General features: G+C 41.6%; 1 protein-coding gene across 29 annotated transcripts in view; it reads right to left on the bottom strand.

The window, feature by feature from the left end:
- LOC108385691 (uncharacterized) overlaps positions 1 to 16,192 on the bottom strand; it is a 72,311-nt gene that overhangs the window by 54,666 nt on the left and 1,453 nt on the right. Inside the window, exon 2 of one of the 29 annotated variants that reach the window (XR_012132739.1) lies at positions 7,194 to 7,290. The exons of the other annotated variants lie outside the window; for them this stretch is intronic. The gene's annotated coding sequence lies outside the window, so the exon portion shown is untranslated. The remainder of the gene's footprint in view (positions 1 to 7,193; positions 7,291 to 16,192) is intronic. 29 annotated transcript variants of the gene reach the window in all.

The raw sequence follows: 16,192 nt of genomic DNA on the forward strand, positions 1-16,192 counted from the left end.
TGGAAATTGTGCTATAAAAAGGTATTCAATATATTAAAATCGTATTTGTATTTGCACTGTAAAATGTACTGTATTTTTCTCTTTATAAAAGTTTTTTCTTTTGTATGAAGACACCAGTCTTGATCCACTGTCAGTGGGACACGAGCTTGATTTTCTCACAAGTGGTAATTGGTCTGTTCCTATGCATTTCTGCTCTACTCATCTGCCAAAGGACTCTACTCATTCTCTGTATCTGACTTGAACAGATTCACATTTTGTAGATACCAATTTAAGGTGTAAATTTATTGAGTTTGCAATTCATAATACATACTAGTTATAAAAGTAGGACAGAGAAGGGAGTGGCTTCATCTTGGGGAGGTAGACGTAGTGTAGGAAAGGCTTCCAAGATGCTTTACTATGCATGTGACTTCTCAGCAGGTTTTGGAAGTGAGAATGATGCTCTTGCAGTGATTACAGCATGTTAAGAGATCTCAAATAACATAAACACAAGCAACTGCTAATAGGTTGGTATTTCTGGATCTTAGGAATGGGGATCACTTAGTGACGCGGTCCAGCCACGCCTAGTCGAGCAGGTCCTGAAGTGTGGAAGGGGGCCGAAGAAAATTAAAAAAGACAGAAAGAACTGGGAGGGCTGATGCTCCCGTGCGTCGCCAGCAAAGCTTTATTGGGTACCACGGTATTTATACAGCAAAGACATACACGATTTCAGAAAATAGCCTTATCCAATAAACAGTCAAGCATAGTATTGACGTCAGCAGTATCCGGTCAAAGGTAGGCACAGCAGGGCTCCTTCAGTTGCTCCTGGAATGCGTGAACAGGATGTTCTTTGTTCTCCATTCCTGCCACATCAGCAAGTGGGGGAAGGGCATAGCCCGCTCCCCACAACTTAGCAATAAGAAATAAAGCTGCCCTGCCAAGAAACTGGGACTCAGGAACCACTGAAAGCGAAATGACTTGGTCTTATTTATGCTCTTGGAGTGATTTACTTAGATGGTAGTTAGAAAGACCACCTCCTCACTTGTTTGGAAAAATAGATCTGAAGGTGAGAGGATGGAATCTAGTTAAGACATAGTAGAAGAGGTAAAAGTTGATCAACACCTGAACAAGGACAATAGCAGTTGCGTAATAATGATGAGACACATTTGAATGACATTTAGGATGACTCCTAGATGCTAGCTTGGTGCCTTTCACTGAGTTGCGGAGTATGAGATTATGGTTTAGACAAGAGGTTAGGTGAGTTAGGTTTTAGACATACTGAATCTGTGATAAGTGGGTATCAAGGTGAAATGTCCAGTAGCGATTTAAGTTTATAGTCTGCACCTCGAAGCCATACAGTGATACCTGAGTTAAAGATAGGTTGTGATTTGTCAATATATATGAGCCACATACTATCATAAAATACAAATCTATGGAAGAGGATTAGATTGCCAGAAAAAAATGTATAGACTGACAAATTGAAAAAACCTTGGAGAGTGATAATACTATATATAAAAGGTAATCCTGTTCTTCAAAGAAAGGATTCTGTGCAGTGGGTAGAGAAGTTGAGAAGAAACAAAATGAGAATAAAGTCAATATGGTCATTAGTGTCTCACCACAAAAATACAAAGTTGGGAAAATGTTCAATGCATTATAGAGTGCTTACTGGTGAGGATGGGGATGGTGTCCTTCTTAGATTACAGGGAGGAAGGTAAAAATGTGGGAACAATGAATGTAAACTGCTTGCCTTATAATCCTGGCTGTGAAGGGAAAGCAGGAAATGGCTGCAGTTACACCAGGATTAGGGAGATAACACTTTGGGATAAACCTGAAGCTATGTGTAGGCTTAAGACAGAACATGAGAAGAGGACACAGAAGCAAGAGGTGGGCAGCAAGAGTCACTGAAGAATGTAAGGGTGACTTTGTCACACCATTTCAGTGGGCTGAGAAAAGAAGTACAGACAACCATTTGCCTAAACATATTGCAAACACTGTACTTATATTGCAAGTTTATAAATATGGAGCTTTATTGCTTTTACAGTATTGACAGTGCTATTCAAGGAATAGTCATTCTGGCTTTTAATACTAGTTATTCTTCACCTTCAGATACTGGAACCTTTACAAGAAAGAGAAAATGTTAACAGTAGAGTATCTCAGGAGACGATCGAGAGATGCACATACCCACATAAATAGAAAAAAGTAAGAATTTATTCTGTGTGATGTCTACATTATTGAAATGCATAAGATTTAGTATTATGTACTTTTGAATTCAACTACACTATTACTAAAGCAACACATGCATATGATTTAAAAAATTTTGAAAGTTTAAAAATATATATTCTGAAGTTTCTTACCCTGATGACCCAAGTTTTTCTTCCCAGAAGAAAAATCATAGTTAAGGGTTTCTTATGTAATCTAGGTATTTTTAGGCATTAATAATGTACATATGTACATATTTTCCCTTCCACTTTTAAAAATATCACAGAGGATTATAAGCGCACCATTTTTGTGCATTATGTTTTCATTCTGGAGCAGCACCCACATGCCACCCATATTCTTTTTAATAACTTAGTACTGTAATTTAACTGGCCACTTATTTTAACATTGTTAACCTACATTTCTTACATTGTACCCTCAATTTATAGTATTATTTATAGAAGTTGTGCAATATATATGTTATATAGATTTCTTTCAACAAACAACTATGTTATGCAGACTAATAAAAGAAATGAAAAAAATCACTGTATTTTTCATCTGTTTTCTAAGAGTATTAAAGAGGTATTACCACTAAATTTAAGTCCTTTCAGTTGTCTAAGCTAAAGACTGTGTCATCAGATAAAATTTATTTGGAGATTATTTGAAAATTCCTTAGTAAAGGCTATGTGTTATGATGGGACAAAAATAGTTTATAATCATCTGAACAGTGTATTAAAAATAGTAGTTTTCCAAGTAATTAATTAGTTACATTTAATTTTCCTTTTGATGCTGCTTATTTAAGTCTTAAAATAACTTAGTTGAAAAGAGTCACTTAACTCATACATTAACTCATCACAGTTATACCTGGGAGATAAGTTGTGGCTGAATGTGTAGTTTTGTTTTGCATTGTCTGTCAAATAAACACAGACTTTACTCAGTTGTTCAATAATGTCATCCTACTAACACGGTGACACATGATCGGCTCTCACAGAGGGACCTGCCCCGCCAACAAGCCGGTGAAGCACCGACTCAGGAAGCCACCGAGGAGCAGTGCACCATCTACCTGTGTACTTTAGAGGAAGGGGAAGATGTGAGGTAACTAGACATGAATTATCTAAAATCCGTTGTCAAAACTGTACACGAGACTTTATGCGAAAGTAGGCTAGAAGCCACAAAAAGATCACTCCTGGCATATCCTGTTACCAATCTCTGATGTGTAGAGAATTGCCTTCCCATAGTAAGTGAAAGAAAAAGATTTAAGTCTCTGTATTGCTACCAGTGGGTTGGGGTGGGAAATATACTTGGGCAGGGAAATTTTGTGGTCAAATTTTCTTCTCTAAATCTTGCAGAAAGCAGAACTTGACAGGCTTTGGAGGCAAAGACTGTTAAATCAATGTATTCTCCAAAGCTTAAAGAAGGGGATCTCGAACTCCACTGCAGTGTTTGACAGCATCTTTTCATAAACTGATTTTGTTCTAAAATGTCCTCTTACTTCTTGGGACTATTCAGTTCTTACAACTTTGCAATTTAGAAAATGTTGTGCTAACCCAATATTAATTGTAGGTATTTTCTTTTTATAATCACTTCATTATTTTGCACCTGTTCTGTTTTAATCCAAAGTAACATAATCCCATGTGAAAAAGGTTCTATAACATACATAACAGAACTATATGCTAACTCTGTTGCCCTAATTGATAAGGGTAACTTTATCATACATCTTCACTTGGCTGACAGAGAAAAAAATTATAAACATTTGTCCGTCATACCACATACAGGTTATTTGAACACTGTATTGCCAGTGAAATTTATAAATATGGAAGCTAACTTTTCTTACAGTAGTGGTAATAGTGTTCAAAGAGTAATTGGAGCATCTCTTCTAGCAAGAACTAGGAAGTCTAAAAATGTGTGACAGCTCTTAGCAGTGGATTAGAAATGGGTACTTCTATCACACTCTTCACTTAGATTTACCCTGTATTGCCTCGATGCTTTCTTTATTTCTCAATTGCTAAGTGATGATTTAGTGTAGGATACCAAAGTAAATATCTCCTTTCAAGCTACTTTCTTTCCCATTAATTACTTTTCATTGAAATATAATTGACACATATTAGTTTCAAGTGTACATGATTTGATATTGCAAATATATTACAAAATGGATTAAGCTGTTTTTAAAAAAGAGTGCCATAGTATTCAGTGGCTATAACAATTACCCATAAAAGCCTTATTAACCTTCAATCAATCTGTACTTTATAAAGATCCTCTACATAGAAAATATTACATATAAGATTTCTTAATTTGTGTGACTAGAACTCATGCTAGAATGAGTTCTGATATTTTTGAGAGATACATTTCTTAAAATGTTTCACAAATGCATTTGATAGTGAAAAAATATATTTTTGCAATTTTAGGTAACAGGGACATACTGCCAACTCAGCAGATTGGCAGCTCATGTATAGACACAAAACTGGAATAACTGCCAGTGTAGGTTTTAAAATCCTGGAGGTTTTACATGATTTAGTTCCATAGCTGAAACAGTTAATCATCTTGGGTATTTATGCCTTATTTTGCCCAGTGTTGATTTAATGTAGGTGTAACTATCATTAGAGAGGCCTCGAGGTTGTTTAATGCTTTTACAGATAAAAGAGATGTCTGGTAACTTTGAAACACTCCTGAATTATTACAGGCATACCACGTTCAGTTGTCGTAAGATTAATTTTGTGCTTTTTGTTGTTTTTGCCTATAATAGACGTCTTCCCTGTATGCACATTTTCCATCGAGTGTGCATTGACCAGTGGCTGGCTACAACTACGAGGTGCCCCTTATGCAGAGGGGACATTGAAGCCCAGCTGCCACGTGAAAATTAACACCACGGTTTGGAACTGTTGCCCTCCCTCTCCTTCCCACCCTCCTGGTACACAATCCTATCAAGAACAAAAAAACAACAATAGGAAAGATCCAAGTAATACCAGAGCTCACTAGAGAGGAGTTAGGCACTCTTTGAAGACTCCACAATGACTATTAGGAGTTTAAGGCTTCAAAAACATGACAAGACCACAGCACTTCAATCTGTAGAGCTGAATAAGACATTTGACTACTGGGACAGCACATTAAAATTTCAGTATTTATTTCTTAGAGCTACATTTACACATGTAAGACCTGATTATAGTCAAACAAATGCTACATGACAGTGTGCATGTACCTGCCTGTGTCTGAATGCATGCGTGGGAGAACACACGTGTGAAACTCTGCTTGTTCCTTCAGAGGTCCGGTGATGAAACTGTGATACCTCTTATCCCTCCACAACCCTCAAAGGAATGTGGAATCAACCCAAGCATATACATCAGGTTCATTTGGGGTGGGGAGGTAGGTTGTTCTTTGCTAATACAGAATCAAGACCTCCGAAAGGGAAGGTGGAGGTCTCTGCACTGTTACAAAGTCCACAGGTAGGGATGAGAACTCCTGCTCTGGAGGCCTGGGGTCTCCACTTGCCTCACTGGCAGGTGATGCCTCCTGGGCATCTCAACACATCCGGTTCAACGCCTAAAGGTCGATTCCTCCAACACAGCCTCCTTGATCCTGGCTCCCCTAAGCTGGGCACTCTCTCTCCTGTTCTAGAATTCGACACTGAGCAGTCCCTTGGCAAATCCATGGCCATGATTCATGGTAATTATCATTTTGTTAAAGCATAAGCTGCGGTTCTTTGGAGTTCCTCACTAGGGCCAAGCGATTCTCCATACACATGCTGCACAAACCCACATACACACAATAACAGGCAAGGCTGCACAACCCCATTTCCCTGTGCCGAGACCCAACACCACTATGTGCACCCCCATCAGCAGCTCCCTCTATTTCTACTCCTTCTGCCCCACCTAAAGCATACTGGAAGACAGACAAGGAAAAAGCGATCTCATAGGAATCACCTCACCTCCTCTTTTCTCGTAGGTCATCGACAAAGATTAGGACCTTAACCAGAAATTACTAGCAAATTACTTCAACAGTCCTTACAACTGGTTGTGACACACTGAGTCACAAAACTGATATTAAGAACTATTGACTTAACTAGTTACTGAATGCATAAAGATGGTGTTGGAAAAGGAGAAAGCAAAGACTAACAAACGATCGTCCTTTGGAAAGCACAAATAAACTGTTTCATAATCTTTAAAGTCTACACTACGTGTATTTTATGGCAAAAATTACATATTAATAGGACTATTAGAAATTTAGGGATTCACAAAAGCTTTAAGACAAAGGCCTAACTAAAAATAGATTATTATACATCATCCACTACATCAACAAAAAGGACAAAAACCACATGATCACCTCCACAGATCAGTTGATGTTCCCCAGACGGGGAAGAGTGGCACATGTTCAGTGACGCTAATCATTTGTAGCCATGTGTAAGATTCACTTTAACATACTAAAATGCCCAGGCCTATGTGCTGTCTTTCCTCCTTCAGATCTGACGAGGTGATTTTGCCAACTGACCAACTAACTTAGAATGCAGACCCAGCTGTATACGACATGGTAAAAGGCAGGAAGAACTCCATCTTAAAGATAAGATTGCATTTTAACACCCAGAAAGTTCAAGAGGCAGGATTCTTTAACAAACAGACAATACCTCAGCCCACCTTGGGGGCTGGGCACACAGCCTTTTGATGTTATCCCAGACCAAGGCGCCAGTGTCCCAGAGAGAAATCGAGGCAGAAAATTCATTACATTAAGTTAATCTTTAATATTCAGAGCCCACTTAACAAGTCCACACCTCAAAGTTTTCTTCATGTTGTACAAAAATCCTCAACTGCCTATAAAACCCCCAGATAAAGCACCATCACGGACTCTCTTGTCCCCTCCAGACCTGAGCTGGGAGCTCTGTCCTTTCACTTTATCTCTAAATAAAAGCCTGTACCTTGCTCTCCTGTCTTGACTGTTTGTGGAGCTCATTCTTCGTCTTCGTGAACAAGAACCCCGGCATCACTAAGAGGGACCCTCTATCCTGTCCTTACGACTAGACAAAAAGAGCAAACCTTAAGTAAAGTGATGGGAGCAGGGCTGTCTCCCAGGAGCCATTCGGAACACCACCTCCCTTTCCACTCCTTTCAAGAATGTCTTACAAGTTCACAACTGTGGGACAAGAAACAAAATAACCAAAATTAGTATGACAAAAGCAGAGGATTGAACCCAAACAGCTGCTACTACAGCAAGGGGAAAACCAACCAACCACCATCACAAAATCTGTCCACACTTTTAAATACATTTTATGAGTCCAACACAGAGGCAGATCAGCCATGTGAAGATGGGTTGTCTACTATCTGAAACATTATAATACAGCTCCACTGTCTGGCTTTATCTTAAAGGGGAAGTCCCCAGCAACAATCTATTTCAATAAAGCCACATGGTTTGCAGCAACTGCTTCTCTTTGTCTGCCAACCGGTCAGGAGAGAGCCCCTTTCAGAGGTGGAAGAGAGCAGGGAGCTGAAGTCAGTGCCTCCCTCCCTCCCCACACTGTCAGCCAGGCCGACCACCCACACCCCATGTCAGAGGAGCTGCAGAAATGGCTGTCCCCTCATCAAGTTTCCACTCTTCCAGAAGGTTCCAGCCCCACCTAATGTCCTGCCTGAATGTCTGGCTTACTGTTTCACAGAACCAGCCCAACATAGAAAGGAAACAAAATCCAAACACCTGGGATGCACACAGATAGCTAATTCCTCCCCAGGTGCTCCTACAAAGGACATGGAAAGAACTGACAGGATCGGTCTAGGTCATCAGCTTTGAGTTGATATTCTGGGTGTCATTCAACTATTATTTATTGCGTGCCCAGTCAGAACAATGCACTGTCAATACATACCCAGTTAAGTCGGTACCAGGGTTCTGAGATGATTACGTTTCACAGGTGCACAGACAGCAATATGGAGTTAAGGCCTCTGTCCACGAACAGGGAACAACTGCTCCTTATTGATTTACATGAGCACAAAAAGGATATGCCAATTTGCAAAAGATTTGTAGCCTCTGCTATGCCTGGAACGTTGCCAGAAAACTCACGGAAGAATACATCTGCTCATACACACAGAGAGCAGCAAGACGTACTATGCAAACGTAAGGTCACCAAGAGGCTGCCTCTCTACAAACATTTCCCACCCTTTTAGCCAACCTTTTCCCCACCATCTCCCTCTTTCCTCTTCCACTGAAGACTGCGAACTTTTGTTTTCCACGACTTTAAATCACTGTTGTAACAAGCAATTTACAGAAGGAAGAGCAAAGAAATGCACTGTTCTTCACTCCCAATTTTCCTCCACACTTCAGTCAATAGAAGAAAAACAGTAACATACACAGGAAGCTGCTCCCTGAGGTCATCCCCGAATCCCCGCTGAGCCAGCACCGCTCCAGGGCTGTGAGTGGAAGGGCTGCAGGGCCACTATAGATAAGCCACAAAGAAAACCAGAATAAAGCTAATTTGTCATGACACCATTTTCTTACTTCCATTATGCCTCATTGTGGACATACCACACTGATTTTTTGGTAACTCTATTCAAACTTGCTTTTGAAAGACTTTTTCCCCAAAAAGAGTAAATGCTCAGAGGGTAGGAGAGAAGAGAAAGTGTGTGATGGCATAGTGGCAGATAAGGTAGGAACAGGTGCTCCAGGAAATGAGAAGTGTTTCAAAGCAGATCAGAACCTAGAATCTTTGCAAAGGTATGGAGTTTATGTGTCTCCTTTTCAAGAACAGAGGACCATTCCTGTCCACACTGTACAGGTTTTTCTTCCAGGCATCTGTGGTGACAGCTGTCCTAGAAATACATGATAAACCTGTTGTCTTCCTTCCTGGTCATCATCACTTATAATATTGTGGAAAGACCCGTGAGAAGATGGCTGAGGATACAGATGCCCCAGGGGAAGCTGAGACCAGAGGGCTGGGAGTCTAGAGGAAGGGGCGCCATGAGCTAGTTAAAGGAGGGAGGGGGGATAAGGGAAGAGGCACTGGGTGGGGCTCGGACCACCCCAAGTACACCTGTGACAGGGAAGAACCATCCGCAATATTTAAAACGTCTGGACAAGTAGTGACTCTCTCTCTACCATCTTACTACACTGATGGATAGTGATTGCAATGGAGTGTGTGGGGGGGACTTGATTATATGGGTGAATGTTGGAATCACAATGTTCATTTGCTCATGCAAAACCTTCATAAGATTGTACATCAATATACCTGAATAAAAAATTTTAAATAACCACTTAAAAAACAAAAGTTCTGGAGAAACAAGGAACATTATTTTGTGAACTTTCAAGTAGTGTTGTTAACTAGAATCACCGTGCTATACACTACATCTCCAAAACTTATTCATCTTGTAACTGAAAGTTTGTACCCTTTGCCCAACATCTCCCCATTCCTTCCACCTTCCAGCCCCTAGAAATGACCATTCTGTTTCTATGAGTTTGTTTTCTTTGGAGTTCACATGGTATTTGCATTTCTCTGAGTTATTTCCCTCTGCATAATGCCCTTCAGGTCCATCCATGTTGTCACAAATGGCAGGATTTGCTTCCTTCTCATGACTGAAGAATATTCCATTACACACACACACACACACACATACATACACACACACACCTTTATCCATTGAAAGGACATTATTTTTAAGGCATATTGAAATCTGGACTTTTTAACATAAAGAACCTGTTCAAGTAGGAAATCACCAAGTGTAAAAACATGAATGAACCCCTTCCAGGGCTCCAGAGGTGTGTGTCCCGCCCGCCCAGCTCTCTGACAGAGGAGGAGCATAAGGGGCTTGAAGCGTCCATCACTAACTCTGGAAACACCCCAGCTGGAAGGACATCAATGTCCCTCAGGGCGAGAAGGGGCCTCGGAGCCCGCTGTGCCCCTCACACCCGCCCCAGGCCCCGGGTGTGGGCGTCCCCAGGGCCCATCCTGGCTCCTCTCCCAGTCCTCACACTCCTCCCTGGGGGTGCTCCGTGCATCCCCACTGGAACACTGGGCAGAACTTAAAATGATATACTAGTTAATGATAACAGATAAAAATGGAGACTGTTTGATTCATTAACTATTTGCTAAGGGCCAGGCATATGTGAGAGGCTCCATATTACATATTTTTCACCATTTAATTAATGCTTCTTTGTCCCAACAGTCAATAGCCCTGTAGGGGCAGCAGCCATGTGTACATTGCATGTTTATAAACCCAACCCCTGACATAGATCTAGACATAATAGGCACTTAATAAAATGGGATGAATTCATATTGTTCAACCCCCTTACTTCAGAGTGGAGCATACTGTGCCTCTAAACAATTAGATGCTATGGGCAAAGTCATACCCCAGACGATGACATGCCCCAGAGTAAGACCAGTGCTTCCTGAGGAACAACACTGATGGTAAAGGCTCATCAGACACTGCTTGGGGGAAAGCAACTTTAAGAGAGGTATCATCTGGATTAAAGTACCCTTGAATTGGACAAAGAGCACCACATTCAAGCCCCAGGTCTGTGTCTCTGCAGTGGACACCTATGAATAGCCTCCCAGAGCTCCTTTCCTCCTAACAAAGAGCCTCACTGGCATTGCACTTGTGAAGAAGCTAACCTCACTCTGCAGCATCAGTACACACCCCAGGGTCACACCCAGCAGGGGAGTCCACAATGAGCCTACAATGACCAGTGCAGAGCCAACCAACAGACTCACCCAGGTCCGCCTTAGTGAATGTCAAGACCTCTGCTTCTGATGCTGTTTGATGGCCCTTCCACAGTCGATGTAGCACTCATTCATGAGATTTAGAACTCCCTAACACCAGCATGAATCTCTGGATCAAACCATACCTGAAGCCCATCCCATGGCTGGATTTCTCAGTTACAAGAACCACTAAATTCCTTTTATTATTTAAGCCTGTCTGGGGGTTTTCTTTTGCTTGCAGCCAAAACAAAATCCTAGTATGTACTAGATGTCTAACACTGGAAAAGTAAACATGGAGATAACTTTCACTTCAAAAGGACATCTTGTACATCAATGAAGGACAAGAAAGGACCTAAAACAATGTCTGGCACTTAACCAACCCTAAATATTCTTTACTTCTATGGAAGGCTCCACCACCAAGTTCCTTTAAATAGCCTTTTCACCCAATACACTAAAGAAATGATTTACAAATGATCTTCCACTTAGCAAAGCAGCAAGAGCAGCCAAAAATAAAGGCATAAAAAGGTTAAATGTCATTGATAACTGAAGCTCAATGCAAAATGGAAACAAACATCCCTTAAGTTATAATAAACATCTACATAATGTCTACAAGCACACAGAGTCACAGTCTGTATTATACATATACCCACGTATAAGCAAAAATGTGATGCAATGAAAATCTAATTCTTACAAAACAAGAAGACATCCGCTGAACGAAGGGGGCCGTCATCAGCTGTGCTGCGTTTGGCCCCCTCCCTGCCCACCTCCACTCCCTCCCCATCCCACCTCCCAGCACGCACAGTACACATGGAGGGACCAGGGCAAATAAGGTTCCGGACAAGTGGGCTGACCCCAAGACTGCAGTGCTCTGTAGAGGGGGTTCCCTAGGCGAGCAGGACAAGCCAGAAAAAGGAGGTAAAGATGCGTCCTTGCAAGAACCATCCAGAGGCAAAGCCAGACAAGCCAGGTTGCCTCAATTTCACAGGGCACAGTCGAGGCCGGACACGGGAGAAAGGGCCAAGGAAGTCAGAGGTCAGAAAGTGGGGAAGGAAGAGTGAAACTCAGCCAAGACAGTAGTAGCCAATATCAGCAATAGTCACTACTTACTACGCACAACACCATTAAGACCTTTACTTGTGTTACAGATCTCACTTAATTCTCACAAAAACCCTTGAAGCTATTATTCTCCCTATTTTTTAACTTACGGAAAAATTTTATCATACACAGTAGTAAAGAGAGCAGTTCATGAAACGTTATCGGTAATGGCTAACTATAAAAGTAATCTCTCTATGGCAGCTCTTGATTTATCGGTACTTCCTCTACCTGCTTCCCACCACTGTTCTCACCCTCAGCACCAAGAAATCACCGGCAAGACATGTCAGCAAGTTCAGGCAAAAATTTGAGTCAACTTCATAGTTTTGACTTCGTAAGCTTATGGACTGGTTTCTAAAGCACGTGAATCTCCCTTCCCCTGGTAGGAATAGGCTCCATCTCTGCTCTGGCATCAGCAGTGACCCCAGAAAACACCAGTGAGACAGCACAGTTGTGCTGCCATGTCGGTCCCTCCCTGCCTCTGACCCGCAGACAAGGGAGGAGACGCGATGAGGTAGCAGAGACCTGAAAGGACCAGCCAGGGGACTCGAGGCGTAACAGCGCAAGAGTGGTTGGTGCTAAGAGGGCTCCTCTCATATTTATTGATCAAATGGTTGTTAACAATAAAATTCTGTACAGGGGACTCAATACACAATCATTAATCAACCCCGAGCCCAACTCTCAATAGCCTTCAGTCTTCTGGAACAAGTTCTTACATGGTGAACAAGCAAGGGCAGTCATATCACAGAAACTGTTTCAGTTTTGATCACGTATCATGAACTATAAACAGTCAAGTCAGATATGATTATTCATTTGATTAATTTATATATGAATCCCACATTTCCCCCTTATTTTTTTAATAAAATGCTGAAGTAGTAGGTTGATGCAAGAGAAAGATAGGAAGCACAATTTTGTGCTGTAAAAAGGCAAGTGTGGATGATCAGGTCTGTGCTATAGACTAGGTATTAATCCAAGTTAGACAAGGGCAACAAAACAGCCATGCGTGCAGAGGATTTCTCTCAAAACTGGGGGGTGAGGTTCTAAGCCTCACCTCTGTTGGCCCCCAATTTCTCACCTGATGGCCCCCCCGCAACTGTGCCTGTCTTAGGTTGTTCCTCCCTTGAGGAATCTTACCCGTCTCTGGCTAACCAGCCATCTTCGGGGTAGCTGGTAAGTGAGAGAGAAGCAATGTTCATTGAAAAGGTTAGCTTTTTACTTCTTTGCAGATTTATGCCCTGTGGCTTCTATGCCCAGCACTTGGAAGAATTATGATACAAGGTAATTTCAAATATGAGGCACGAATTCTAGTAAAGGGCTGTAATTAGGAAGGAAGAAGAAAAGCTATAAGCTATAGAAGTAGCAGATAGAAGAAAACAGGAGAAGACTGATTATTTCTATGACATAACTTCTTGTAGAGTAATGTGAGCATGTACAGGTTTTAACAAACCACTAATTAAATTGCATACACACATTAACAGAGTAGGAATACAGATACATAACAAAAGCAGACCTACAATTTCTGGCCATATCCAATGAAACCAAGAAAACCAGTTAGGTAACCCAGGCATTTGTGAAAACTTATCAATAATATGATGGATATTGTCTAATTGATTTTGAATAGTTTGAGAAAAATCAGATAAATTAAAATAACACACTCCTGGAAACTGTTCACATCCCCTATGTTCTTCTAACAGCAGATAATCTATAGTAGCACGATTCTGAAGCACCTCAGATCAATTACATCAGAACCTCCAGTGGGACTGAGCCATCAATGGTTTTAAAAGCCCCACAGGTGATTCCCGTGGGCAGCAACAACAACTTCCAACCCCCTGCAGAACTGTAGGAAGGATACAGACAAAAGTGATCTTCACACTTCTCCATGGAAATACGGCTCCAAACGAGTGCCGTTATATCTACATCTACCTTCTACTTACCCAGGGGGTTCACAAAAATCTGCCCCTTTCCAAGTTATCTTTTTCTTCTCCTGTGAACTTGCATTTGGTTTCAAGACACTGTCATGATCCACAAGCTCAACAAAAGAGGTGCCCTGCTGCCCACTAACAGCATGCAAAGTTGCCTCACACCCTGTTGGCAAGTTTCCAGTCATTGCAGGGCTTCTGAAACCTCAGGCTGGGCACTACACAGACTGCGGGCCCCACCCTGGAGGTTCTGATTCAGGACGCCTAGGGTGCGGCCCCAGAATCTGCATTCCTGACAAGGTCCTGGAGAAATTCTGAACTAAATACAAAAGAAAGCTAATGGTTAAGTTGAATTACACTGTCATTGGGTCAAGACAGCCAGTGCCCTGAGACTACTGGTCAGTTTCAATGAACAAGGTGATGATTAGAAACTGTCCTTGAGAAGGACATTACAAAGATTTCTATACATCACAGATTATCTAGAGACTTGCTATTCCAAGTGTGATGCACAAGCCAACCATCAGCATCACCAAAAACCTGGTTACAAATACAGAACCTCAGGCCTTACTCCAAACCTGCCAGGTCAGAGACTGTCCTAGTAGGACCCCTGGGGGATTCAAATGCACATTACATTAGTTTCGCCAATTTCTTCAATCAGATAACAGATACTTACTGAGCACCTACTCTGCCCTCTACATAACAGTGAACATGGCAGACAAGCCTCTGCCCTTGTGGAGTTTATACAGAGCAAAGGATGAATCCAAAGCCCAGAGCTATGGGCCTTTTCATGGCCTCAGAGCCAGTTAGGGGTGGAAACAGCTCTAGAACTGATGTTTTCCAATTCCCTGTAGAGCAGTAGAAACATGACAGGCAACTGCTTCTATCAGAGTCACAAACATAATTCTCAAGAAAGAGGATATTGAAAAATAAATTAGAAACCCAGTTTCTACATATCAAAGTGGGAAATATAGCACCAGAAATCATCTCATAAATCCCTAGTCTGACCAACCCAGCATTGCTAGATTATGTTGGCCAACACAGAATGTTTATTTAGGGAAATTTTTCTTAGACGTCTCAGAACAGGATGAACAATGAACACATGTTAGGAGGAAAAATATCTTGTCCACAGGCATTACCTAAATACTCAAACCCTTTCCTTTGGTACTTTAAAAAAATCTATTCAAACAGTAAGTCTCCTGATTTGTCCAAAATGTACACTTTGGTAATGGTACATTTAGATAACGATCTGCTTGTTGGTGTTTTTTACTTCTTCCTAATCTTATTATCTAGGCAGAGCAGTGCCAACATTTGTTCACCGAGGTGCTGTACATGAGCCCCTCCATTGCACTGTCCTTATCATAAGAAGAAAAGAACCGCGCTTGGGCCAGGTAATTCAGGGAAACAGGCACACAGGTAGCACAGATGAAATGGCAGAGCCAGACAAAATCTATATCTATTTGCTGCCTCTGAATTCCTTCTACTACAAGTAACGGTCCCTGGACCTCCCACTTGGGAGCATGTCAGAAATGCCCGAAGTCCCAGCATGGATCTGCTGAGTCAGCACCTGCATTTTAATCCCTGAAGATTGATATCCACACTGATATCTGGAAAGCACCGCACACTGTATCCTAAAGCCAATCGCCAAACATCTTGGGTTCACACCATAAGCAGACAGCAGCCAATCACCCAAGCCTTGAAGCCAGCAGAAAGGGCTGCTTGTCAGCAATTTAGAGGGCTTCCTGCATGGAGTCTTTCTAAACAGCTGCCTAGAGGATGCTGGACAGAAAGAACAACTTCTCTCCCTGAGCACAATGCCAGGGAAGTCTATAGTTCTGATGCTAACATCTGAACACACCCACGAAGACACAAATATTGTCATGATTCAAATCCTCCTGGCATTAACCATGGTGGCAGACTTAATGAGATGAGGAGGAAAAACACTATTGTTCTTAGAATAATAATTAGCTATGCATCCTAGTGTCTCTCTAAATGTAAATGGTCCTTAGATTCTGAAAACCTGATTGAGGGCTCTTACACCTAAATATAAATTGGATCCAAATGGATCACTATTAGGAGGAAGAGAGGGCTTGGGGATAGAGCCAAAGGAATAGTCACCCACCAGCTTTTCCTGAGTCATCTAATCCAAAATTGAGTTGTTTTGAGTCTCTCAAAATGTGGATCACAGGTCATCCACTTCAGAATCACTTGAATATTACAAATGCACATTCCTTATAACAAGAATCCACATTGTTAACACCACCTTCCCCATGGATTCCTGCACACACAACATGAAGCAAATTTTCTGTGGAAAGACTCATCAGAAAAGTTGAGTGTCTTGCCTAAT

The sequence above is a fragment of the Manis javanica genome, chromosome 1 (assembly GCF_040802235.1).
Source record: "Manis javanica isolate MJ-LG chromosome 1, MJ_LKY, whole genome shotgun sequence".
NCBI lineage: Eukaryota > Metazoa > Chordata > Mammalia > Pholidota > Manidae > Manis > Manis javanica.